Raw genomic sequence first — 26,584 nt, 5'->3', positions numbered from 1 at the left:
AAAAATAAATTTATTTATTTATTTATTTATTTATTTATTTATCTATTGGCTGCATTGGGTCTTCGTTGTTGCACATGAGCTTTCTCTAGTTGCAGCGAGCAGGGGCCACTCTTCGTTGTGGTGCGTGGGCTCCTCATTGTGGTGGCCTCTCTTGTTGCAGACCATGGGCTCTAGGTGCGTGGGCTTCAGTAGTTGTGGCACATGGGCTCAATAGTTGTGGCACATGGGCTTAGCTGCTCCAGGCATGTGGGAATCTTCCTGGAGCAGGGATCGAACCCATACCCCCTGCATTGGCAGGTGGATTCTTAACCACTGTGCCACCTAGGAAGCCCTGGAATGTGACATTATTTGGAAAGAGGGTTGTTGCAGATGTAATTAGTCAAGTTAGGATAAAGTTACACTGAAGCAGGGTGGGCTCCTGGGCCAATATGATTGGTGTTCTTATGAAAAGGAAAAATTTGGATCAGAGACAGAAAGGCACATAGAGAGGGAAGCCTAGAATACATCCTTCCCCGGTGCCTTCAGAGGGAACATGACCCTTCAAACGCCTTGACTGCAGACTCCTATCCTACAGAAAGAGGTGAGATAAGAAGTCTCTGCTGTCTTCGGGCACCCAGCTTGTGGCCCCAGGAAATTCATGCTGTAGATAATGTTACTGGTCTCCATTTTACAGTTTAGAAATAGAGGCTTGAGTAAAGGAGGTTGCCCAGTGCTCGGGGCTGTTAGGAGGCAGAGATGGATGTGAACACACTCAGGCTGACCCTAGGTCCCCAGAAACCTGAGCTGGTGGGAACCTGGTGATTTTGTTTGTGGTTTCCTGGGCAAGGATTGAACAAAGGGCCTTCGAGGCACAGCTCAGAGACCCCCTCCAGCACAGCCCTGGTTAGGGGGGCTGAGGCCAGGAAGCCTATGTAATGAGCTGGTAATTAGCTTCCTAGAGAACCTGCACCTTTCTCAGGCTTTTCTGCCCCTCAGGAAAGTTAAGGCCTGTCTTGTGATTTCTCCTCTCATTAGATCTGCTCCTGGCAGATTCCCGTGGAAAACACAAACCCAAAACAAGGGAGCTTCAGGTCTTTGCAGGATATTTTCTGCGTCTTCTGAGAACCAGCCCCCAAAGGGTTACCTTCTGCAGTCACACAGGCAGGAGTGATGGTAGCAGGACCCGGGGGGGGGGGGGTGGGGGGGGGCAGGCGGGAAGGAGGGGCAGGGCAGGGGGAGGGGGTTCTTGCACGTGGTTGTGAAGCTCTGGGTGAGGCAGACTTACTGGCCCTCCTCCAAGACACAGGGAAGGATGGAGACCCGGCTCCAAGGAGCACAATGTCATCTTTGGGCCCTGGCTCCGACCCTGCTTGCGTCTGAATCATGCACCAACATCTCTGACTTGAAGTTGCCCCCCACACACACACACACACTCACACACACACCAGCTCTACACACTCTCTCCCCTGCTTTTCTTGGTCATCCTGGTGAGGCAGCATCTCAGCCTCTCACGGCTCCTCCCTGCTGGTCCAGGTCACAAGAAGGGAGCTGTGACCTTGTGAGAAGGAAGGAGACCCTGGGTGGGAGGAAACAAGCACAGGCCAAGTGGGGAAATGTGCATTCGCACCCCTGCAGGCCACTCCTGAGCTGCGCATCTGGCCCTGGCTCCACAGCAAACCTCCTTCGGGATTTAGCTCAGACAACACCACCACCCTTCCCAAACCTAACGGGCCCCCGGCCACAGGCATGGCTGGGCTAGGTGTTCGTGGGTTCTGCACCCTCTGCCCATCTACCCCTCTGGGTCATAGACATCTTGGTGCTGTTCTCCCAACAGAACGAAAGCTGCTGTGTGGAGGGCACAGCAAGTTGCCTCTTTTTGCAGGTGTGTTGGAAGTGACCCTAGGAACAGTCTTGGGGGCTGGGGGAGGACTTTGCCTACCTGGTGGCCTGAACCCCATCACTAGTTGCTTGGTGCTTGGGTAGTAATGGCCAGTGCACGGGAAGGTTGCTTAATAGTTGGGGATGTTGGCCTTGGGGCCAGGCTGCCTGGGTTCAAATCTTGGTTCTGCTGCTTAATAGAGTTCAAAACTTGGGTATGTTGCTTAAACTCTCTGCACCTCAGTTTCCTCATCTGTAAAATGGAGAGAATAAGAACAAGTGACTCACAGGAGCATTAGGCAGCTGAAACCCATGTAAATCACCTGGAACAAGGTCAGGGGCGTGGTGACTGCTCAGGAAATGGCAGCTGTTCCTGTCACTGTTAATCCACCGCTCTTTCTGACTCTCCAGCTCTGAATGCCAGGTGCACGGCCCTCAGGCCAAGGATGTCACCTCTGTGGACAATCCCTCTTATTTATAAAACAAGGGGATTATATGACCTGTCCACCAGCCTCTCTTCCATTCTAAATTTTTCAGTTCTGTGGTGGCTTTCAGATCGCCATGTGGACAAAGTCCTCCCCCCTCCCCCCACCCATGAGACTGTCCCCTGAGTCACTCCCAGCATCAGGAACGGAATTTACCAGCATGGAGAGGTAGGGAGGCCACAGGGAGGAAAACTTTGTACTCAGATTTAAAACTCTTCTTAGAAAACCTTCCAGCCAGTTCTGTTTACCACATCCAGGTAAGCACTTGATTTACACCCAGAAAGCTGAGTGGTGAAACAATTAGGACCCAGCTCTGTAACAACGTCCCCTCCGACCAGTGGAGTCCCATCCTCCCTGCTCATTAAGGTGAATCTCTCATTAGTGGCTTTGCAAGTTAGGGACGGAAAATAATCAGAAGCAGGTGGGTGGGTGCCTGCTGGCTCCCTTGTCTCAGACCTGCGAGTGTAGACGGTTCCCCTCCTCCCAAAGCAGCCCCTCGGCACCCCCCCTCCACCTCCCTCCTGCCCGGTTTACCTCCTGTCCCTGGGCAGGTGGGGCAAGGGCTTGTCATCCGCCTAATTGTTCAACAGGATAATATGCTGGATTTCAAAATAATTAGGCTGATGGTAATGAGGGTTTGATGGTTTCTATGCAATTAGACGGATGGACACAAACACTTTGTTTTTAACCTGTGCTGAGGCTAATGACCTCAGGGGGGAATACGGCAGGACTGCATTTTGAAAGGAGGGGAAAAAAATATCCTGGGAACCTCAGAGAAAAATAAATCACAGAGTGGGCTCCTGCCCGCAGATTTGTTGCTCTGGATACCCGACCAGATGTTCCCCAGACATGGGTAATGAGGGGTTTCAGACCAAAGGGAACTCAGCATCACAGGAGGCAGCTTGCTCCAGGTTTAAATTCATTCTGCAGCTTTTATTGGCTCTGACCTGGAGCAAGTCACTTAACCTAGTTGCACTCGGATCTCCATCTGTAAAATGGGGATAATACACTGACTGCACAGGGCTGTGAATTCCTGGCACACAGTAAATTCACAAGAAAGATTTTGGTGGGGGACCTCAGGAGAGGAAAAGCTCGATGTGGAAGTATTTAGAAGCTAGAACATGGCAGAGACTAGACATAGACAGTGAGTCCTTTCCAACCAGCAAAGTAGAATGGGCATCTTCAAAAGTCTGGAGAACAGCAGCTGCTTAGAACTTCCCGTCAAAAGAAAAAAGAAAAGAAAAGAAACCTTCGGCTTAATTGAAGCTGACACGATTCAAGCCACCCTTCCACCGCGGTGAAGCTATGGGGCCTTGGGAAAACTTCCAACCCTTCCACGAGCCTGCTGTGCAGTTTCCTGTGTGGCTGGGCAAAGAGTAGCTTCATCCCACCTGACAGCACATGGGAACCGAGGTCTGCAAGGCCAGGCTACCCACAGGGATCTAGAAACAAGATGAATGGAGCAGGGCGGTCACACAATGTGGTGGCTGTTGGTGGGGCCCCCGGGCTGCTATGTTTAATGCAGGTGTCAGGGTAGATGGAGAGAAAATGACCCCGGGGCCCAGGCAGGTGGACAGTATTCTGAGCCTTTGGTCTGTTCAGGGCCCGGTGCTCATGCTTGGGGCACAGAGATAAATAACATTCAGCCCTGGTAAGTGCATTGTCACAATATAAAGTGATAGCAATTTAAGTGAAACTTGCAAGGAGCATAGGACAGAATGACGGGCTCTGCCTGGACACAGGGAGGGCTCCCTGGGAAGAGTCATTCTGGGCCTCGAAGGAGAAATCAGTGTGGCTGGAGCGAGAGGATCCCACTTCAGGCTGGGGGGTCAAGATAAACACTCGAGTCTACTCTGTGTAGCATGTGGGTGCTCCCAGGAAACGTATTTCCCCTTAATTCCCAGATAAAGAAAAAAAAACATTATCTTGGAAACTGTAGTTACACGAAAGGCAGTTTTCTCGGCCTCATGATTCTTGACTGCTGGGCCACTCCAACAGCCTCTGCCCAGCTGTCTCCCTGTCCTCACCTCTCCTTCACTGCCTGTCCACCAGGCTGGAAATTCCTGGCAAAGTGAGGTCGGGTGTCACCAGCACCAAGAGGGAAGTATTGGAACCCGAGGCCGATCAGGACCCTGGACAGAGACATGGCTGCCCTTCTGTGCCCCGAGGGGTGACCCACAAATGCAGCTTTGTCCTTGAGGCCCACTTGGGCTTCTGTAAACTGTCTTCCTTATCCATGGATAAAAAAGGATGTTCAGAGCCACTTTCTCCTCTTACAGCATTTTGCATCACTACTAGCAAACCAGGTGCCAACTTTTGCCGGAATCCATTCAGATTTGCAAGACTGCACTTGGAGACTTTTTCCAGGTGCCACTTGGATCCAAACTGGCAGAAGCACCATAGATGAAAGGGTATTGTGACATCCTCTGTGAGTGTGGGAGTGGGAGGTGGAGCCTACCAGGACCCTGATCCTGGGGCCAGGGAAGGAAGAGGGCAGATGGTTAATTGAAGGCAAGGATCTCAGGGCTCCCCTGGGCCTCAAGTCTCAAGCTGATGCTGCATGTAACCCCCCATTATAGGACAGAAGCCCAAGGGGCCTTGCTCCAGTGGGCCCTGACTCCTCTCTCTCCCTCGGGAGTCGCCCCTCCCACAGGAAGTTTGAGGTGGCTGCAGAGACAGTCCTGAGCAAGGGCCACACTTAAGGTTAATTCCATGGAAGAATTCAAGTTCATGGCTGCAAACTCAAGGTCAGCCTGAGGAAGTGAGGGCATGAGATGACACCCTGACACACCAAATCAGTCTCTCCTGAGTCAGACACCTGGGTCACAAGTTCTTCTTAGGATAAGCCAACAGGAAATTGTGGAGCTCTGCACTGAAGCTAAGATTTCTTTGGGAACCTTGAGCTCCTGCTTGCAGGCAGGGCTTCCTTCAAGAGTCACCAAGCCAGAAAACAGCCAGACAAGCCAAGCTGATGCTGCAGGAATCTCCAGAAGTCTAGTGCTGCCAGGACTGAGCTAAGGGAAATGGGCCCAGGGTCGTTGAGCTGAGTCCTCCCGGACACAGAGGCTACGGCTTTACAGAGCAGCTGCTGGCCAACAAGTCAGAGGCCCTGGTGCCCGTCCTGTTGGGGCCACTGTCCTGGTAAGCCACTGTCGCTCCAGAAACTACCTTGAGGACTTCTGCTTATGACACTTGCCTGAATCACGAGGTGGTTGGGCAGGTCCTGAAAACTTACTGACCCTACGCTCACAGTGCCCTATCCCCTTTGCCTCTCTAGACAAAGCAGCCATCATCACCTTAAGACACTCCTTTCACACCCATCTGTCTTTAATTTGGACACACTGAATACCGTCCAGTAAAAAGTATTTCACTTAAGGTTGCTTCCAAGTGCCAGGCACTGTTCTAGACATTGAGGTTACACTGGTGAACATGGGAGTCCCATACGGTCATCCACCAAATGTCCATATTTTGTCGTAAGTATCTCGGGACCCATCTGTCTCACCCAGTAGACGGTGGCTGTCCGGTGTTCTAACTCCAGGGCATAGCACCACAGTTAACACGTGGTAGACTCTCCATCTTAGCTAAATGAGTAAAGACAATTAAAATTATTTTGAAAATATTTTAAAGTACTATAAGAATGTAAATTGAGATCAACAACAGAAACAATACTAAATGTCCTAGCCATTCAGCCAGAGGTGTGACAACCAGAAGAAATCACCGAAAGGAAAGATGAAGTACCTGCTTATGGTTCACTCTTAACAGAGTGAAAGGAGTCTTGACAACCATAAAAAGTCTAATCCGATAAGACTTTAAAAGTCTGTGGGGGTTGGGAAAAGGAAGAGGTTCTTTTCAGCTGGGGTGGCCAGAGAGCCCCTCCTGGTGGGGGCAGAGCATTTCAGCTTGGAGATGGGAGATGAGCCCAGGGGTCATGGCACCGGGAAGGCTGAGGGAAGAGATGAGGGACGAGGGCTGGTCAGGTTTGAGCAGAGGAGCAGGTCTAAAGCTCCACCACGTCAGATCACATTGGTTCTTCTTAACATGCAGTTTCCCAGGACCCTCCAGAATCAGGATCTACGAGGAATGGGCTCAGGCATCTCTGACCAAATCACTGCACAAGATTCAGATGCAGAACCAGACTTCTGGAGGAACCCACAAGTTCATAAAGGGATGGGAGAGGGGGTGATAGGCTAGAGACAGACCACGGTGGCCCTTAGTCACTGGACTGTAATCTGAAGGCATGCGGTAGCCACAGGAAGCTTTAGAGGGAGGGGCAGTGCCGTTAGTGCTGTGAATGTAGGGGAAAGGCAGATGTGGGGGAGGGAGAAACTAGAGGCATAAGTCCTCCTGGGGGGCTGTTGCAGTCCATGCATCAAGTAATGACAGCTTAAACCAGGACAAAGGCAGCAGTGATGGAGAGGAGGGAACGGAATGAAGAAATATGGAGTGGAATTGACAAGACTTGACAACTGATCGGATGGGGGAAGGAGGACAAAGATGACTTATTCCAGATGCCTTTAGTGTTTTTAATATAAAATATAAATACAAACACGCACGATCTTATATTCTTGAATACTTATCTGATTTGAAGAAGCAGCCCCCTATCTCTCAGCTCCCAGAGACTTACGATGGCTCAAGACAATATTAATAATGATGTATTTCATAGTATATGAACTTTGCCATCTGTGGTGCAGGCATCAAAAAGTCAATATGAGTAAATTGACAAGCTTGTCAATGAATGAAATTAATTTTCTTTTTCTGCTGCATCACTAAACATAATCTCAGAATGTCATGGTAATATTCACTGTCCATTATCATGGTCGTTTGACAGAGAGACAGCAAAATTAAGATATGGAAAGAAACAGCTCTATCATAGCATCTGATGCACGGGAGTACACATGCCCACTGAACCAGGCATTTGTTCTGGTGGACACACAACCTCCAGTATCTTTTCTCAGAATTTGTCACATTTGCAGCCAAGAGACCTCTGCCCCTTGAGCGTGAGAAAATGGGTTTTAACACATTGCCCAGTTTTCACCTAAACCCAAGTGTTCTCTGGCGGAACAGATGGGCAGGCCTCGGAGAAGACCAGAGAGATCACAAAGTCCAGCCTCCTTGTTCAAAAAAATGGAGAGAAAGAGGCTTGCCAAGGATGCCACACAGCCAAGCCAAGACTGGAACCCAGGGCCTCCAGCTCTGGAATCAGCCGTACCCAGCAGGCCCTGCCAGGGGGATAGGAGGAGATGGGAGAAGCGCCTTAGAGCGGCAGCAGACACCGGCCTTGACAGGGGTGGCCCCTGTTTTGTGGAGAGAAAACAGAGAGGTATGGTCGGTCAAGAACATGCAGAAAGGGCATCCAATGAAGCAGTCGCTGGACAAGTCATCACTGAGCGGTGGCCATGGGCAAACACTGCTGTCCATCCTGGGACCCAGCATAGAATCAAAGACACAAAGCCCCGCCCTGGCAGATCCTACAGCCCAGGATGGAGACGCCAAATGGAAATAAACATGGTGATGAGGGTGGAGGCAGCAGGGGAGGGCGGAGGACCTCCCTAAAGGAGCATCTCCCAGTGTCCAGTCCACTGAGCCATTCTTTCCAAATCAACGAAGAAAGAAGAAGAGCCACCTTTTCCAGGATGCTTCCTGAGTTCCCTTTACGAAACACGAGCCTGTTTAGTGCTTACACAACCCGAAAGGGTGGGTCTTGCTGTCTCCACTGTGCTCATAGAGGAACGGAGACAGTCCACATGGATCCAGGGTCCTCACCTGGTGTGCTTGGCCCCAAAGCCTCTGTCCTTACCCCTGCCTTTGCTCAGCCAATTTTGCTGATAAGTTCACATCTCTTGGAGCTGTGCTTTCCTCCCAACTCTCGACTTTCCAGAACACAGGCTTCCTAAAATGCCACATAGCAGGATTCTCTCCCAAGCCTGTGCAGGTCATCAGAACCATTGTGGACTTCAGGACCTGGCAAAAGCCAGCATCACAGCCTCGTGATGGGAAGGTCCAGGCTGGAGGGTCAAGGCTTCAGTAAATCAGTGGCCCTGGCTGGACCTCACTTCCTTCACCTCTCAAATGGTAATAATAACTCACCCCATGCACATCATGGCCCTTGGGACAAAGGAATGGATGGGAAAGTATACTAAAAGTGTCAGTGTACCCATTGCCTTGACCATGGCACGCTCATGTGTGCATGTGTGTGTGTGTGTGTGTGTGTGTGTAAGTGCCTCAAAGTACCAGGCACTACAAGCACCCCCGTTATGAAGATGAGCACGTGGAGACTCAGGATGGTCCACTGACTTGTCTGAGCTACAGAGAAAGCTACAGTTATGTCTTAGCAAAGTCAAAACCCAGGTTCTACTTCCCTAAGGAGATATATCCCCTTCCTTGGCCAGGCAAGCATCCTTCACAGCATCCCTGCCGGAGCTGGCAGGAGGAGTCACAAGCCTGCCCCAGGTGCCAGCGGGGGCTTCCTTGGGGTGTTTGTGCAGAACGAAGAGCAGGAGCCGTTGACATGTAGATGACATGCCTTGTTGCAAACCTGGGATGCCCAAGCTTCCCACGCCAGACAAAAAGACACCCCGTGCTGAGCCACGCCCACAGACTTTCTCTTTCCTGGTTGAGAGAAGAAATTGCCTCTTAAAAGCGAATGGCCTTTCTGATTTTCTCTAAATGCTTGGAAGGGTTTTTTTGTTTTGTTTTGTTTTGTTTTGTTTTTGCCTTCTGGTTGACAACGTGGATGACAAAGATGGATTTTCGGAGCAAGTATTTGTGTTGTTTGTGACCATGTCTGCCCAGCGGGAGGCAGGCAGCTGGATAATGGGGCCCCTTTGGGAGAGGGGCTGAGGACTGTGTTTTTTGCACCATGGTCCTTTTGGGCCGTGCCACTAATTGGAACTTACTGTCCCATTAATGAGTTCTCTCTCCAGAGATTCGTATGACCATTTCGACTCTAAAGGCCCTGTCTAATGGACTATTGAACGACAGAGAACCCACACAGCTTTGTCTCAGAAGCTCCTTATTAAATATACAGCAGTCCCCAATTAACCCCAGGTTTAAAAAAACAGAGTGGCAAAGCGACTCTCAAGCCAGCTCTTGGAAGGAGGGCTAAATTGGTATGATGTAATTGCTCTCCCTCCCTGGAAAAGGCCAGCATGGCCATCATCTGAGCAGTGGACACCAGGCACCTCAGTGACCAGGAATTAATTTCCATCCTCAAGATGCCACCTGCCCATTCCATTCATTCGGGCCCTGACAGTGACCCCGGAGGGTAAAGCTCATGGAACCAGAGTCTTCAAACCGTTCTCCAGCTACCTGGAAAACGGGTCCGGGACAAATGTAGAGCCAAGCAAAAAAGATCAGTCCCTAGGGATGCCCAAGGGGAGATGCAAATAGCTGAGTTCCTCCCAGCGGGGTTGGGATAAGGATTTCTGCTCTAGAACCTCCTGTCTGGGTACAGCCACAAAGATTCCCAAAACCTCTCGGTCTAATGAAAATGCAAATCTGGTCACAGTCCTTCCCTGCTCACAATCCCCCAATGGCTCGCTAAGTCCCCCTGCCTCAAATCCAAGGTCCTTAGGGGATAACGCAGGGCCTCAGTCTCACCTCCAGTCTCACCTCCCGCCACGGCCTCCTTAAACCGCGTCTCAGGAAATGCGAGCTGCAGTGCTCCTCACACACCCTCTACCTTTTATGCCCTGGGCCTTGGCTCAGCTGCGCCCTCTCCGGATGCCCTTCTGCTCACTCCTTCCCATTCTCCAGGTCTTACTGCAGATTTAACTCCTTTAGGAAAACTTCTCCCATCAAGCCCTCGGTTCCCCCCAACCCAGCTTCAGGCTGGGGTTGAAGTTTCTCTTGCTCTGTTCCCACAAGAGCTTTTATTGACCAAGGAAACTCCTCCATTGCAAGGACTCGACATCATTTGTTTTGGTGTCTCTCTCCAACTCGGCACTATTGACATTTGGGCTCACGTCATTGTTTCCTGGGAGGGAACTTCATGTGCATTACAAAGACCAAAATGTCCCTGTACATTGCCAGATGTCCCCCAAGGGCAGAACGGCCCCCGGCTAAGCACCACGGAGCAAGGGTAGACACGTGTGGGGAAGACCCTCACCGCCCTCCTTACCTGCTGAGTGTGACCCCAAGCAAGCTGCTTCCCCTCCCGAGCCTCAGTTTCCCCACCTGTGAAATGGGATAATGGTGTGTAGCTTGTATTCACAGCTGCTGAGATTTACTGCAATGTTTGATGCTGGCTGTCAATACCATTTGACTGTCTGCCATCCTTTAAAGACAGAAATTTTCGCGTTCGATTCAGAGTCACCTAAGCATCACTGAGCCCTGTCAGGTGCCATCCCACTCAGCTCTCACCTTTATCATCACCTTTCTACAGATGAGGAAACTGAGGCCCCAGCATCAGCTGGCTCACCCAGGATCTATGAAGTTACGTGTTGAAGCTGGGGTTGGAACCCCGTCTTCCAGCTCCAAGATTGTTGGTGTCTCTTTCCTCCCCAGAATTTGGCAGGTCCTCCCCACCTTTACCTACCCAGCTCTCATCCCACCCCTTCATCCTCAGGTGTCAGTTTCATGTCAATGCCTCCAGGAGTTTAGGTGCACAGCACCTGTGTTTCTCATTATGACATCATCACATGTCCCCACTAAGCCATAAATCCAGGTGAGTTAGGGACCAAGGGTCCACCACTTTGTCCAGTGCCTGGCACAGCAATGGCACTGGCTGTGTATCAAATGAATGAATGAATAACAAAGAATGGCTAAGAAAGGTGAGCTGATAGCACTGAAATCCAACCAGGAACATGGCGACCAGCAGGCCAGAGAGAGGCTCCTCAGATCTTGAATGGTCTTTCTGTGCAGGCGACTCCAACTTCTTCTAAAGACACGGTCTCTTTACAACAAACCCGACACACCACATACAATGGGGACAGTCATATACAGGTGATAGCAAAGCCTGTGGTTCTTAGAAGCATGGCTCAAGTCCCTTGATATATGGTCAAGCAGAAGTCAAGGCCCAGCCAGAGGCCGGCCAATGGTCAGCTCCATGGGCAAAGTCATCCTATAGCCCATCAGGTCAGTGATGTGGAGGAACGTCACCTGGTCCCTCTGGCTTCCTCCAGCTCCTCCACTACCCCTGTGTACTCTCAGCAGTCTTGCCTCCTACTGTTCCAGCCTCCCCCAGACATTGCCAGGTATTTTCAAACCCCTGTGCACTTCTCCCCGTGCCTTCAGCCTCTGCCTCGATGCAGTTTCCCTTCTGCTGTGACCAGGCTCCCACTGTGCCTTGCATTTCCCTGGCATCAGTCACCTTCATCTGCACCACTTATCATGACCATCATCTCCTCTGAGTGCTCAGCTCCTTCACTGCAGCATCCCTAGAACCCAACACGCGCAGGCACTAGGTAAAGATATGGTTATGATAGTCAAACGAGTGAATTTTGCACAGGTGCTCACATTGGGCTGTGGTGGCCTGATGCCACTGGACATTGAATTTCTGTAAATCCCTCGCTTGGTTCCCTGGGCACCAAGCAACACTCTGAGGATGACCCCGCATCTCTGGTGAGCTCTGCCTGTGGAGAAAGAAAGCCTCGGTCATCATCCACGAATTCTGATCCACACATTTACAATCCTTGCTATAAACTAGCAAATCGGATCCTGGCTTCATAAAAACAGAACCAAGTACCAAGTGACTCCCTTGCAGGGAACCTACATGTTTGCCTACCACCGCCCTGTCTCCCAGGACCAATACTGAAATGGTTCTCCCTTTATCTCCTCCCATCCCCCAGAAAGGCAGGCAAGGTGGGAAGGAGAGAAAGTCTGCACTAACCTTGCATCTCGTTTTCATCTTTTTGTAAAAGGAAAGCAGCGTTTCCTGGAAAATATTGTACAAAAGAATCTCTTCCCACAGGAAAAAAAAATGTAATGATCTCTTCAGGGGAGGAAAAAGATACAAGTCCTTAAAAACCCAGCCATACCCCGCATATGGTCTGTTTAAATGCATTTTATTAAGATTTATACCATTTAATGATGGCTTAAAGAATCGCTACATAAACAATACTATTTTAGTGTAAGAGGGTTGGAATATTTCTAATTCAAGCCAGTAAAAACTCACTCCTCAGTGATTTAGGAAACTTGAGTACATTGATGTGACAGCATTCAATTAATGTCAGGCCGTATGGATTTCAATCTGGCTTGAAATATATTTAAACAAATGAAGTAGATACAAATGTTGGCTCTTTGGCCAGCCAGAGCTGAAAAACCCATTTTCTATCCCATTTATAATAAGAACTAATTTGAATGTCATTTATCTAAAGCACAATGTTTCCTAATTTTTACACGCAACCATTACTTATAGTTTAAGTAATAGTTATATCCATGGATCTTAGTGCACTTAATTGAAAATGCATGTTATTAAAACACAAGACTTAATCCTTCAAAAATAAAAGCATGATCCTAGAGAATAATTGAATACTCAGAATCAGAGCAAGAGAGAACATGGGGTGGGGGAAAGCTTTAAAAAAAAAAACTCCCGTTTAAATACAGCACTTCTCTCTTTTTACGTGGTATTAGAATTATGTCAGAGTGAAATTAGCCACCCTCGACCCGTTAGTTCAATTCAGATTACGACTGCCTCTCATCCGGGTGTCAGACTTGGCATCGGAGTCAAATCCGTCTGCCGAGGAGTGACATGTCAAGGGTGACAGTGACAAATTGTCACTAAGTGAGGAATAACACATGACAGGGCATGTGTCCGTAATGAGGCATATGCATGCCAGGACGCCTCGGGACGCACGGGCTGAGGACAGAATGCTAGGAGGCTCCTGATGCCGCGTTCTCATTAGGGCTCCGCACCTCCTTGGATGGGGGTTTCCATCATTACAATAAATAAATAATAAATAAGCTCCTAAATGAACAACACACGGACAAAGCTCTTCTCTGTTTGGGTTTTTTTTTTTTTTTTTTTTTTAAAGGCAATCCAAACGTTTGTGGTTTTGGGGTTTTTTTGTTTGTTTGTTTTTTTGAGGGCTTAAAATAAAATAAGACCTTTCTTTGTGACCTCTTCTTCCACATTCATGATGAGTTCCTTTATTTCTTCCTTTAACTTTGCCAAGATCAAAGGAACCCACACTCCAGAATGAAATGCTTCTACCTCTGTGTGTTGGTACAAATATTTCTATGAGCACGTTGAGAGACAGTCCAATTTTCCAAGCAGAGGCCGTCACACAGATGTTTCACAAAAGCACCAAAAGAGCAGATTTCTTACGGGTCTCCCGTGCAAATGACTGTCTTTTGACCCCCAAGCAAAATGCAAACTGTGAGAGGGAGAGAGAGAGAACATGCAGGTAAGAAGTATCATTATGAAAAATTAGATCAAGAGGCCACAAAAATAGGAGGCATTAAGAATGGAAGATAGAATCCCCTATTGTTTTGTTTCTTTTCGTTGTCTTTAATTTCCCACATGGCATCTCTGGAATTGTTTGTCCTAATGCACAGTGATGTTTTTATACCCAAGTCACAGGGAAGCATAAAGAAGTACTGATGGATTTTTTTGGTTGGGTGAATGGAGGAATGGATAGATAGATAGATGGATCTATTGATGGATAGTTGGATGGATGGATGGATGGACAGATGGCTGGGTGGATGGATGAATGGATGGATGGATGGGTGGATAGTTGGATGGATGGATAGGGGAATGGATGGGTGGGTGGATGGATGGGTGGGTGGGCACAGAGGTAAGACAGGACGTGAGGAACCCACAGGTATGGCTGGGGAAGCTCCTTGAGCGAATCAAAGGTCATGGAAAAACATGGACTGACCAAGGTGGTGAATAACTATTGAAGATTTTCAAGATGGGAGTGACTTGGCAAGATCAGTACGGTGGAGAGATCACTCTGGTTTCAGTGTGTACAATCAGTGGGGGTAGATGAGAGTGGAGGCAGGGTGACCAGGGAGGAGGCTGCAGCAATCCTCCAAGTATGAAATAGTGAACCCCAAGATAAAGTGCTGAAAGAGACTGGGAGAAGTAGACAGATATAAGGGATGTTAGAGAGGAATAAACAGGAATTGTTTAACTGGTTGGATTTACAAAATGGAGACAGAAATTCTAGATGATTCCCAGGTTTCTGGTAACATGATGGAACCAGTGACCAAGACAGCAGCACAGAGAAAAAGCAAGTTTTAGAAGGGAGCAATAAACTGACCATTTGGTAAATGTTGAAATCTTAGCAAAAAAATAAAAAATAAAAAACCCATATTGGATGTGAGAGCCCTCAGCACATTGGTGGAAATTGAAGCTGCAGGAGTACAAGAGATAACTGTAATCAAAGACTACATTTCCGCAAAATTGGGAGGGACCCAAAGGGCAACATTTGCACATTTCTATAGCATACATTCTCCACGTACAGACCTATATTTTTTAAGTAGGATCATACTTTGTAATCTGCTTTATTTTTCTCAACAAAGATATCATAGACATTTTCCTTTATCCTTTTTCTTTCATCTCATTGGTAATGGCTATTTCAACTTGTGTCATAAATAACTGAATATATCCCCTCATATTGGGCCTTTAGATTATTTCTGGGTTTTCACAATTATAGACGATCTCCTGTGATTTTTGACTCTAATATACTGATCTTTGCAAGGGTTCCCCAGAGCTCCACTGTGGTAAAAGGAGAGAAGAGAGGCATGGAGAGGTGCAGAAAGCTTGGATGCTCTCAGCAAGGGTGCCTGGGGACAGGGAGTCTGGTGGTGAGAGGAGACTGGAGGATCACAAACCATCAGGAGTGAGGGGAAAGATGCAGATACCAGGGAGGGTCTCCTAGGAATTCTCGCCTGCATCTGCAGCTCCACCAGGTCCATGGAGCCTCTCTAGGAAATTTCTTGATCAACCATTCATTTCAAATCACTTATGATTGGTGATGACTTAGAGGGATGGGATAGGGAAGGTGGGAAGGAGTCGTGGAAGGGAGGTGATATGGGGATATATGTATAAATACAGCTGATTCACTTTGTTGTACAGCAGAAACTGGCACGAGAGTGAAAAGCAATTATACTCCAATAAAGAGCTTAAATTAAAAAAATTTTAAAAAAATAAAGTCACTTATGAAATTCTGTATCCAAATATCTTTGCATTGATTCTCATTGTGAATCAGACAGGCCAAAGTAAACAACCTAAGTGCCTCGTGACTGAATGTCACCAAGTTTACTTTTTGCTCATGCAGAATATCATCATGTCCATCGTGGTTCTTCAGGAGATTCTGCTCCATGCAGTCCCTCAGGGACCCAGGTTGGCAGAGGCTCCACCAGCCTGGAGTTTCACCGTCTGGAACATGCTGCCTCTTCAGTCACGACAGTGAAGGGAGAGAGAGGAGAGAATCCCATGCCGGCTTTCCCCTGGCTGGAAGTCACACAGCTTGTTTCTGTTCACAGTCCCTGGGATAGAACGAGTCACATGACCATGCCTATCAGCAAGGGGGCTGGGACACATGGAAAGAGAAAAGGAATATCACAGGCTTTACCGCCTCTGCCATATCCTACCCTGTGATGACAGAAAAAGGTCACTCTTCCATTAAATGCCCATGGTATCGTGACAAAGGATTCAAGGCAGCCTAAGTGTCCTTCAGTAGGAAACTGATTAAATGAATCTTACACTCCTCAGTAAAATCTATTTTAATTAGAAAAAATGAGAAGCACTATGTACCAATAGGAAATAATCTCAAAATATATTTTGAAGTAAAGAAATTAAAATGCAGAAGAGAATGTACAGAACCATGCCATTAGGTAGAAGGGGGAGATATTTGTATATGGATAATTGTATATGGATAATTGTATATGGATAAAAAGTCTCTGACACAGGCAGCTGGTAACATTGATTGTTTTTAGGAAGAGGATGAATGGTTGAGAAACAGACAAGTAGGACAATTTTCCCTGTTCCCCTTTCCCACCTTTTGAATGTTGAGCCATGTGAATGCACGACCTATTCACAAAACTCCTAAATCATTTTGTAAAAACCTTCATTGAAGTCGACTTCCAGCATCCCCCACTCCTGCAAGAACTTGGACACACACACACCTCATGAGCAGAGCCCGGCATTATGAGAAGCTCCAGGCTGACTTCTCATCCCTCTGTGGGTCTCCTGTGAAGCCACCACATCACAGCTGTGGCTGCCAATAGCCCTAAGGAGGTCACTTTCCTCCCAGCTGACTTTTTCCCACTGCTCACTGCTCACTTGCCCTGCCCTCTGGCCTTGGGGCAGGACTGCTGCCTTGACTCCATCTGACACAGCTGATTCCAGGCTTTCAGCTGTTTCAAGGCATCAGGGAAGCCTTGGGCGTAGCAGAGAACTGAGCATCTGCTTCTAGATTCCAGGGCCTCAGGGCCCACAGACCCTGCCGGATGCTATTTCCACCTCCACGCCCAGGGGCTGCTCAGCCCACACCATGGGGGTATTCCCTGCACCACGGCACCTCCAAGTCCAGGCCCAGCCTCCCAGGAAGCCCAGGGAGGAAACCCCCTCAGTGGGAAGCCCACCGCTCCAGGCCTCACTTCCTCCCTACGGTGGGCCTCCCTACAGGATAACTGACCGTGGGTTTAGCCACTCCCACTGGGCCAGGAACCCTGAAACCACCTGCAGCTCTGCACCTGGCAGGTGTGCAAAGGCATGAAGACCTACCTAGGGGGATCTCCCCAACTCAGCGGAAGTGTGGCAAGGAGAGGGCAGACGCACATGACAGACCAGAGCAGCGGGAGAAACCCTGGGACTCTTGCCGTAGGCTTGCCAAACCCAGCCCTGGCAGGGGTGAGATTCCCACCGAGAGAGTGGCTCTCAAAGGCTCTGGTCCACCTAATTAATTTCAAGTGTTTGGGGAAATTAGAGAAAATTTGCTGAAGACAAATCCCAGGCCTCCCATTGGGCAACTGGTCCCCCTTCCTCATTTCCCCCTTAAGTCTAGTTCTGATGCAAATGTATCCCCCCGCCAGCCCCTCTCCTCCTGTCACCCCCCTGCCAGATGCTCAGTCTCCCCTCCCTGCCAGGAGCACCCCCTGGAGGAGATCTCCCCTGCCAGGCCTCAGACACCAAAAGCATGGTGGCCCCAGGCTGCCAGCCTCCCCGTGGGCCACAAGTGAGTTCCTGTATTTCCATGCTGTGGGATGGGTCTCCTTGGCCTGTGTGACTACAGGGGTCCCAGCTGGGGGAGGCAAATACTGACTACGTGCTGGGCGCAGTTCTGGGCACTGGGAAAAGGGCAGTGAACAGGACAAAACAGTCCCTCATCATGGGGCTGGCAGAGGAGACACCACAGAAAACAGGCCAAAAGGCAAGACTGATTAAGGGAATCACGACAAACCGTAATTCCTTGAACCCTGGAGTCATTTGCGAGGAGGAAGTGGAGGCGATGGGCCAGAGCCGGTTAGGGTGGTGTGAGCAGAGTGGGGGTACTCCCTGGCAGGAGATGACCTGAGGGCAGAGGGAGGGGAGCATGTAAACAGGCCGTAGATGAAAATGAGCTGGAATGTTCCAGAAACTGGAAAAACCCAGAGTGCCTGGGGCAGAGTGAGCCATAAGGAGAGAGGCTCCCAAGAGGCTGGAGAGGTGGGGAGGGGTCAGGGCAGGATTGCACTGTGATGGCAGCAGGGAGGCTGTGCAGGGCGTTTAGTCCAGGGACAACCTGGCCGTCAGGGCAAGTGTGGGCAGAATGAACTCAAACTGCGTTCGAACTTAAAATTTCCAGTCATCAAAGAGTGAAAAGACAAACCACACATATCTGCCAGTCACATAACCAGCCAAGACAGAGCATCGTACACAAAGAAGGTCTGCAAATCAGTAAAAGACAAAACAAAGCAAAACAACGGAAATAATCCAAAGAAAAGACTGTGAACAGGTTTTTCACGAAGGAAGAAACACCAAAAGACCACAAACATGTATAAAGGTGTTCTGCCTTGCAAATAATTGGGAGATGCAAATCTGATGCCCACGGGTCCATAAGTTGTGCAGGACCCAAAGGAAGCACACATCCCTTTAGGAAGCAGTTGTGGTTACTTAGGAATAAAATCAGAATGTATTTTTCCAATTTGTATGTGTTATTTCTTTCAGATGGCTACTAAGACATTAGGACATAAATATGTATTAGGTCATCTGGTCCTGATACTTAATAAACAGAACTGTGAGGTGTTTCTTTTAGTTGAGGGGCATGTGAGAAATTCCTCTCTAGGCGCCCATTGGCCCATGTGCTGGTGGCCTTGCAGAGAAATGAGTTAGCAATTAGACCCTTAAAATCCATCTGTGAAGGACTCTCATCTGTGTCTGTTAGCCACAGACCACCCTGAGTCTTGTCGCCATGGTGATGGCATCTTATCTTTGGGGGAGGCGGGGTGGTTCCTGGATGTATCAGTCAGCTAGGGCTGCTGTAGCAAAGTACCATTCACTGAAGTGAACTGAGATGCATACTCCCACAGCTCTGGAGGCTGGAAGTCCGAGATCAAGGTGTCAGCAGCATTGGTTCCTTCCAAGGATGCGCAGAAAAATCTGTTCCTGCTTCTCTCCCAGATTCTGGAAGGCTCAAGTGTTCCTTGGCTTGTAGATGATTTTCTCCATGGGTCTTCACATCATTCTACTTTTGTAGGTGTCTCTGTGTCCAGATTTCCCCTTTATATCAGGATGAGGACCTCATTTTAACCCAATTACCTCAATAATGACTATCTCCAAAGAAGGCCACACTCTGAGATACTGGGGGTAAGGACTTTCAACATGTCTTTCGAGGGGGCCACAACTCAACCCATAACCCTGAGTCGGCAACAACAACAACGACAAAATGTGTTGATCTAGCTCTTCCTCACATCTAACCACCTAGAAGGTGTGGATCATTCCAGAAGTCAGTCCACCATTTATCACGGGGGAGGTGCGACAGCAGTAAAGAAGAATCAAGGGTGGCATTTGTCGAATCACCATGATGAGCGGTCAAGTGCATGGCCACCCTGCCTGGGTCAGAATTCCCAGCTTCATCCTTTAATAACTTGGCGAATGTGGGCAATTTTTCTAATTTCTAATTTTTCTCATTCTAATTTTTCTAACCTCAGCCTTCTTCTGTCATATGAGAATTAAAGTCGTGGTCCTCGTCCCACAGGGTGACTGTGAGAATCTAGAAGATGCTGTAAGTGCCCAGTGCAGCACCGGCACGTGAAGCCCCCTGGATGAACCGGAACTGTTATTACTGTTTGTCCCCAGTTTCTGGCACACTGTGGGGGTTCCATTTGCATGTGGGGAGTAAGTGCAAGAATCAGAGAATATATAAATATAAACCAATACATTGGCATAATTTTTTAAAGTTAATTTTTATTGGAGGAGTATAGTTGTTTTACAATGTTGTGTTAGTTTCTGCGCTCCAGCAAAGTGAATCAGCTATACATACACCTATATCCCCTCTTGCAGAGGTGTGCATGGACCTAGAGACTGTCATACAGAGTGAAGTAAGTCAGAAAAACAAATATTGTATAATGTCGCTTGTTTGTGGAATCTAGAAAAAGATACAGATGAACTTATTTGCGAAGCAGAAATAGAGACGTTGGCATAATTTTTACAGGCTTAGCAATGACCACTCACCTTCCTTGCTGATGGAACTAACAAAGGTGCCTGGTGAGTTGGAAAGATTGCCAGTTGCCGGTGCATGTTTCCACCAGGGGCGTCTTCCGTGGGAGACGGCAGCTCCGCGGTTTCTCCCACTGTAGAGACTGGTAAATGTTTTACACTTATTTACAAGGCAGAGCAATTATGTGTAATTATTCCATACTGCAAACACATTATGATTACTTACCGAGCCCCTTTCCCCTCCTCCTAAGGAATCTGGCTGAACTGTGTGTGAAAGATATTTTGTGTAATTGAAATTTGGAACAGGTGTAGGAAGGGAAAAAAAGAGCCTTCCTGATGGGGGTGAAGGGAACTACAATAAGATCTCTCATTAAAATCGGAAAGCTATCCTAGGAAGGATCGGGGAGGGTCTCTGCCGTGGAGGAATCCCACATAGGAAAGCATCAAACAGGATGGGCGGAGAAGTCGAGAGCTCTGAGGAAGAGGTCCCCACGTCCTCAGGCACAGCACAGCCACTCCTGAAAGTACCTGCATTCAGTTCCTTGTCCATGGCCTGCCCGCCCCACTGGAAGGGGAGAATTGGGGGTCTTGTTCACCGGTATGTCCCTGTAGCCACAAAACCCCCAAGAGTGCTGGGCACATAGTAGGCACTCAATAAGGGCCTTTTAAATAAGCAAGCAAAGCAATAAATACTCCCTGGAGGGAAACAAAAGGGGGAAGGAATTAGCATTAAACGAGCACTTCCTATGTGGGGCAGTCACATGATCGCGTTCACTCCTCACGCACACTCTTAGGGTCTGGGGTTTGACTCCCAGTGCACTGGGGCTCAGAAACACTAAGATCACACGGGTACAAAGCTGTGGAGATGAGAGTCTCGCTCAGGCCTGGGCTCTGTCCACTGCACCCCCCGACCTGTCTCCTACATCGAATACCAACACCCAGATGAAAAGGGCATTCCCTATGGGTGCCCAGAGCATCATAAATCCCCCAACTGAACGGCACCGTGATCAAAGGAGCCATCAGACACAAAAGCTGTTTTCAAAAAAGAAGAGGGAATCCGAGTAGCTGGGAGAGCCGATCATCCCGGGAGATCATTTTCCCGACAGCTGCGTGGAAACTTGAACTTCAGCCTCTCAACCCGAACTTCGACTTGGCCTAATTCTATATCAAGCAACAACAGTTTGCCATCTGTCCTGGGTCTGGCCCACAGAGGATCTTAAAGGGCAGATCTCATCCCCCCTAGCCTGGCCTTGACATTCAAATCCTGTCTGTTCTTACTTAAGAAACAATAATGGCATTTATGCCCCGGCCTCTCACAGATGGCTGGACAGCCGCCTGCTCCCTCGTCTGCCCCGCCATCTAAGAGAGTCGGGAAGGGACGGTCACTTTCAATTGAGGGTGAAGCCGATAAAAGCCCTAGTAGACAGAGCATTTTAATTAGGTCATGACAGATGAAACTCATGCACATTTGCCCTAAGTGTCAACTGGAGAAGCCCCATGGAGAGAACATGGACTTGAGAATCAGACTATGGTTGGACCCTGGGTCCCTCCATAATAGCTGTGTGACCTTGGACAAGATAATTTACTTCTCTGTTCAGCTGTCTTAGCTACAAAAATAACCCCTTCCCCATGGAGTTACTGAAGATTTAAGTTAATGGGATAATGTATGTAAATCACCTCAGATCTGACACAGAGGGAGCTTCTTAAACAGTAGGTATTATTGTTAGTAGATTACTTAGGCTCTCAGCAAATATGTCTTAAGCCAAGGAAATCTCTGGGAATTCAGCTACAAATCTTTTTCTTTGTTGAACTAAGCTCTTCCCAGAACTCATCCAGAAAATCAGTTCATCATAGGGTTGTAAGAGACCTTAGAAGTCATTTGATCTGCCCACGTTGCAGATGTGGAAACCAAGGACCAGAGAAAAGGGTTGGCCAGGGCCGCCCAGTGAGACATGGCAGAGCCAGGAGTAGAATCCTAGATCCCTGAGTTTTTCCTCTTTGCTTCCTGAGCTCTATATATTCTGTATCAGTTACTGTTGCTGCATAACAAATATTTCCCAAACTTAGTGACTTAAAACAACAACCGTGTTCATATCTGTATTCATTGGCTGGGCTACCAAAGCAAAATACCACAGACTGGGTGGTTTAAACAACAGAGATTTATTTTCTCGTAGTTCTGGAGGCTAGAAGTCCAAGATCAAGGTGTCAGCAAGTTTGGTTTCTCCTGAGGCTCTTTGCTTGGCTTGCAGACAGTCACCTTTTCCCTGTGTCCCCTCACGTTCTTTCCTCTGTGCATGTGCATCCCTGGTGTCTTCCTCTTCTTATAAGGACACCAGTCATATTGGAATTAGGGCCCCACCCTTATGACCTCATTTAACCTTAATCACCTCTTTAAAGGCCTGATCTCCAAATACAGGTACGTATTCTAAGTTATCAGGGCAGGGGGATCAGGACGGGGGCAGGGGGGGTTGGGGCAGAGGTGGTTAGGACTACAGCATCTGCAGCATATAATCTGGAGGAGAGAGAGACATGATTTAGCCCCACATCTCTCACTGTTCCTGCAGGTCAGGAGTAGTTTGTGAGGGCCCAGCGGGCAGTTCTGCTAAGGGTTTCTCATGCTGCAGCAGTCAGATGGTAGCTGAGATGGAAGGGTGGGGGCTGGAGCATGTGGGGGCTGGCAGGCATTTCTTTTTCTTCATGTAGTCTCAGGGCTCCTCCACGGGGTCTCTCCACAAGGGCTGGTTTGAGTTTCCCCAACAGCAGGACGGCTTACACGGAAGCACAGGGCTCCAACCCAAGTGATCAGCCAACAAGCTGGCGGGTGTGCAGTCAGGCAGCCCTCACTTCTGCCCCCTTCTGTGGGTCACAAGTCATGAGCTGTACTGAGTTGGAGAGTGTCCCCCCAAATCCATGTACACCCAGAATCTCAGCATGTCATGTTATTGGGACATAGGGTCTTTGTAGATGTGATTAGTTAAAATGAGGTCCCACTAGCAAGCAAGGGAACACGTTGTTTGTTTGTTCTCACTCCCCACTGCTACAGCAGGGGCCCCAATAAAGCCTTGCCTAAAAACAAATGAGTTCCTACTAGAGTAGGGTGGGCCCTCAGTCCAATATGATGGGTGTTTTTATAAAGAGAGGGGGATTCAGATCCAGACACACGGAGGAGGCTCAAGGGGAGAAGGCCATGTGAAGACAGAGGCAGAGACTGGAAGGAAGCAGCCTCAAGGAATGCCAAGGATGGCCACCAGAAACTAGGAAGAGGCAAAGAAGGAGTCTCCCCTAGAGCCTTCAGAGGGAGCTTGGTCTTGCCAATACCTTGAACCGTTGATGTTCTTGAATAAACAACAGGAGAATAAATTCCTGTTGTTTTCAGTCACCCAGTTTGGGTAATCTGTTACAGTAGCCCCAGGAAACCAAGACACAAGCCCACCCAGATTCAAAGGGAAGGGAATTAGACTCCACCTCTGGAGGGAAAGTGGTGAAGTTCTAGAACGTCACAGGAGATCTTGCAGTGGGCACCTTTCAACAGTACAACCTGCCCCAGACTCTGAATGGATAAGATGACTGTGACTTAAGTCACAGGACTCCAGACCCTCCTGAGCTGATCCAAGCTCCCCAGGGTGGACCACCCCCAGCCTGGGGAGCTCCTGAACCATTAACATGGAGGCAGGAATGGAGGCCAGCTCAGGTGAGCAGAGAAGCTGGGAGGAATGGCCTCTGGACCAGCATGAAGCAAGCCAACTCTCCTTGAAGCCAGGAGTATGTCTGAGCTTAAGGGAGATTTCATCTTTCCAGGGCTGGTTGGGGCTAAAGAGGAGGGTCCTTCTGATTCTCGAGGTGTTCTGCCCACCTGGAACTGCTCCAGGCTGCCAGTCCAAGCTGCCATCCTACCCTCATACCACCATGCCCTTCACTGGGGCCAGAGGGAACTGCATGTTGCATCTCAAATGCTAACCTTGACTCAGAGTGTTAAGGTTCGGGGAGAGGGGGCAGCCTCCAGCTTCCAAGGGCTACATGCTGACGCCAGTGCCCAGAGGTCTCAGCAATAGATCCTAACCACTCAATCAGCTGGGATGCTAAGGGCTGCAATAAAACCAAAACTCTCCCTTGAACTGCCTCAATCTCAAAGGAAAGGTTTTCCTTCCTAAAAGTGTAAGACCAGAAGTAGGGCAAACGTAGCAGGCATCCTGTATTCGTTAAGGAAACCCTAGTGCAAGCAAACACAAACTCACAAGTGATTAATGGCTCCAAGTACAATAGAGGTTTATTTCCCATTCATGCAAAGCACAAAGCAGGGTTCTGACTGGCAGGTGTCTCTTCTCCAAGGTGTGATTCAGGGACCCAAGATCCTTCCATCCCATGGTTTCTGTATCTTCAACATGTGGCCTCCAATATTGCCATGCTCAACAGTATCACTCTTGCAGAAGGGAAAAAACATAAATGATGAGCTCGGGGGTAGGGGGTTGCTTATTTCCTGTCTTTTCAACAAGAATGCAGACTCCAAGAGAGCAGAAAGTTGAGTCTATTTCATGCTCTAATGTATCATCAGTGCCATGCAGTGCTTGGAACATTGCAGACCCTCAATAAGTCTGTGTTGGACAAATAAATAAAAGGGCTGCTAGGGCCATCAGGGCTGCATGTCTCCTGACTCATACCCAGCAGGACAAGGAGAAGGGATTTAAAAAATAATGTTCCTCCAACCATGAAATATAGGCCCTCCTTTTCTGCTCTTGAATCTGACCAGACCAGTCTAGGAGACATGCTACCCCAAGATTAGGATCCACCACCCTCAGTGAGTTGGCTCTTGTTTTCAAGCTGATCCCTCATGGTTGCAAGATGGCTGCCATAGCCCCAAGCATTACATCTTCACACTACAGCATTTGAAGAAAGAAATAAAAAGGAGGACTCTAGGAAAAGGAGCTCCCCTTGTACACCTCTCTCTTCTTGTCAGAGAGGAAAATCTTTTCCAGAAGCTTTCCTGTGCATCTCATAATACAAAATAGGAAGACATGATTTCCCCTAGCAGCAAGAGAGCCAAGCAAAGGGAATATCAGGATTTTTGAGCCTCTGGCAAGGAAAGTGGGCAAGAGTGAAAGGCAGGCAGCTAGTAGTGTTGGCCACACAGTCTTACACAAGACCAGCTCGAAGTGGGGCCCTGTAGAAGCTGCATGGAGGAGGTATCCAAGGTATCTGAGCTAGTCTGCGAGAGGTGCCAGGCAAGGTCAGAATCAGCAAGAGCCTCACAAGGTTCCTAGTTAATTAACTGGGGCAGAGATGGGCTCTGTGCCCAAGTCTCCACCACCTAGCCCAGCATCCTCACCCTAGCTCCAGTAAGCCCCACTCCATGGGGAGTGAGCAGGAAGGTCCTGGGAACAGCCCATGAGCAGGCTCAGAGGTACCCCCCCCCCATAAGAAAAAGCAGAAGGATGGAGATAAAACACTTTGCTGCTTTTGATCAAACCCTGCATTTCTGTATCAGTTCCTCTCCAAAATCAGCAGCACACTGACCAAGGCAGAAACGCCAGACATCACTGTTCACCCACCTCACGGTATCCCTATGTCCTCCTGAAGCTGTTTCCCTCCTATTTAATTTCTCCCTCTTGAGGCCACTATAATATACAGTACAATATATTTTTTCCTGGAGAGGATAGCTATTTTATCAGCATTACAAAGCACCTTCAATTTGAACTCAACTTGTAACCACAGCCGAGGACTATCTCACTTTTAGTCACTATTATGTGGAATGTTATTCATTACGTTTCGTACTTCCAGCAATATGTTTTCTATCAACGTGTATCTTTCGTGACTCTTTTTCTTTTAACACAATTGGATTCTTCTCCACTGCACAATTACGTGAGGAGAACACACGTGCTAAACTCCAGAGTGTCTTTGACTTCTTGGGAAAGAAAAAGCAGAATGGAATTCTCTTCTCCGGGCCCATCCTCAGGACTTGCTGAGACCCCACTTCCTCTACCCCTACCCCTTCGCCCTAATGAGAACAGAGCTTTGTGGGGCCACAGGGCAGGGTTGGTCGTCCTGATGGTCCCAAGCTTTGGGGCTCAGTGAACCATGGAAGCACAAGTCTAAGATAGAGAGGAGTTTGGTGACCCTGGACACAGCCTCATCAAAGGGACAGCCTGCTCCGGCCAAGGGAGCAGTTACAAGCGATGACAAGCCGAAGCAGCATCTGCACATGGGAGAGTCAGGCTCGGAGCAGAGCGGGAAAGTCACTGAGCCTGGGGAGCCCCCATGAGCCCCAGGGCCGATCTCCGTAAAGTGGGCTCATCCTCCACAGTCTCTCCTGATCACCGTGCGTGGCCACCTCTGAAGGGCAGGGCTCTCTACCTGGGTGTCTTGGCTGGTCTTCAGAAGAAGCAGAGCCCCCAACAGGGGATGCTGCTTTCAGCACCTGACATTTTGGGAAGAAAGAAAGGCAAGAAACGCCTCCTAACCTCAAGGCCTGTCCCATGCCACCTCCTCCAGGAAGCCTTCCCCATCCCTGTTGTTCCTCTTACATTATGCTCTGGGGGGTCTGTGCATCTCTACCACAACCAAGTTTCCCTCATTCATCAATGAAAACCCAGAGCCTAATTTCTACTAAATGCTCAGCAAGTGGGTCTGGTGAGCACAGGGCGACAGCTCCCTCAAAACA

This window comes from Hippopotamus amphibius, chromosome 4, assembly GCF_030028045.1.
Source record: "Hippopotamus amphibius kiboko isolate mHipAmp2 chromosome 4, mHipAmp2.hap2, whole genome shotgun sequence".
Lineage (NCBI taxonomy): Eukaryota > Metazoa > Chordata > Mammalia > Artiodactyla > Hippopotamidae > Hippopotamus > Hippopotamus amphibius.
This window is presented reverse-complemented; position numbering follows the sequence as displayed.